Source organism: Propithecus coquereli, unplaced genomic scaffold (assembly GCF_000956105.1).
Source record: "Propithecus coquereli isolate 6110/MARCELLA unplaced genomic scaffold, Pcoq_1.0 Scaffold345, whole genome shotgun sequence".
Taxonomy (NCBI): Eukaryota; Metazoa; Chordata; class Mammalia; order Primates; family Indriidae; genus Propithecus; species Propithecus coquereli.
Genome location: NW_012149119.1, coordinates 110,352 through 112,528, shown reverse-complemented (window position 1 = coordinate 112,528; position 2,177 = coordinate 110,352).

Here is a 2,177-nt window from a genome sequence, read left to right as displayed (position 1 = left end):
CCTCGGCCTCCCAGAGTGCTAGGATTACAGGCGTGAGCCACCGCACCCGGCCCGAATCTGTTTTAATCTATATGTATAACACTGACAGAATTGGAATTCTGAATAAATGTTCTTCCTTGTGGCAGCAGGAGTGAATGCATTTACAACACAGACCTGGGTTGCAACCCTGGTTTCTCCAAATTTTAGTTAAATTTCTTAAATTATGATAATATTTTAAAAATTAGCATACTAATATAGCACTTACTACATGCCAGACAGATGGGCTAGATATGTTTTACATGTGAAATTGTTACTTTTCCTGCTCCAAACTCAGTCTTAAGAAGTCCCTGTGTTCCTGTGCCTCGAGTGGGGCTTTTCCATAACTTCTTTTTGCACCCAGTAGATGACAACATTTACCTCCTACTTAGTTGCGGTGGGTGAATTTCTAAAATGATTCCCAATGACTTTTATTCTTGTCTATTCCTCACCCCTTTAGGGTGAGCAGTACCTATGAATATGATGAGATATCATTCCCATGCTTATGTTACCTTATATATAGCAAAGGGAATTTTTCAGATATACTTAAGATCCCAAACTACTTGACTTTAAGATATTCTTGGTGGGCCTGACCTAAGTTTGAGAGTGCATAAATGAATAGGGATTTTCTTGACAAGAAATTTCAGGCAGGAGAAGAAGTCAATACAAGGCAGAGTCTCCCTAGGTGGCTTTGAAAATGGAGGAGGCCATGTAGCAAAAAAATGTGGACAGACTCTAGAAGCTGAGAGTACCCCTCCCCTATGGCTGATAGCCAGCAGGAATCCTAGGACCTCAATTGCAAGGTAATTAATTCTGTCAAAAGCGGTGATCTTGGGAAAGAATCCCAAACTTCAGATGAGAACTGCAGCCCTAGCTAACATCTTGACATTAGCTCGATGAGATACTGAGCAGAAAATCCAGTGACAGTTTATACTCAAACTTCTGACCCTCAGAAACTTTGAGATAATAAATCTTTGTTGTTTTAAGTTGCTAAATTTGTGATTTGTTATATAATGATAGAAAGCTAAGACATTAGTGCAGGGTCTAGTTTATAGGCAGGATTTCTCCTTCTTCCCATCATGGCAGACAAACTCCATTCCTTTTATTTGTGGGGGTCTTGGAAGTGAGCACTATACCTTCCTTTCCTAAAGTGCTATTAGAACTCTGTTTTAAATTAATGCATACTTCTTGTCAGGTGTGTTTCTTGCCTCTTTCTAGTGGTAGATGGTTTTTAACTTGTGACATTGCAGGGTGGGGAGCAGGTTTTCTGACCCTCCAATTTCACCATCTCAACTTTTCCTTGTATCAGAGCAGAAATTGAAGGCAGGAGGGTATCTTGACCTTTCCTCAGATTCAGACAGATTTGGTCTCAAGGAAGAACAGAAGCCAGTCTGAAACCAAGGTGAATTTCTTGCTTTTCTTTAAGCAGAAGAAAGCTTTCTTGTCAGAGAGGTTTCTTGGCTGCAGGAGGGAAATGACTGCTGATTACCAGCTTGTTGTCACGCAGGGCCCAGAGCACTAATGGGTTTCTCCAAGTACTTCTATTTCACCATTGAGTCTTGGCAGGTTCTGGCTATCAGCAGCACCGAGGAGAGCATTCTCAAACATACTACTCTGCTCACAATATTTCTCACTGAAGGTCCAGTGAGAGCAATTGATGGCAAGTGGGGCAGACTCCTCTTTTGTCTGGGGTTCCCAGACAAAAGTATCACACCAGACCCCGCTCAGCTGTTACGAATTTTCTAAATTTTGTTATTTTCTTCTTATCCACTTTATGATAACTGCTTCTTCTTCTTATGATCTTTCCAAAGTGAAGCGATCTGTATGTCTCTTCTTTTCTCAGAGGAGCTTGTCATCATTTGGAATTCAACTCTCACCTGGTAAATTTGTGACATCAGCTCTCTGATGGGCTCAAAGAATTATGATTTTGAGAGTTTTCTAGATTTTTTTCTTGATTTTAGGGTAAGAGTTACCTTCATTTTTGGCATTTTGAAACCTAAGCAAAAACAAAACTATCTTCTAATGTAGTTATTTTATTATCACATCTCTTTCATGGAAATTAATTGTCACACATGAACTAAGGAACTCCTAAAACCTACAATGTCACACTAAATTTTAAGCTCTTATGTTCAAGAGTATCAGTCAAGAATTATTGTATCAAA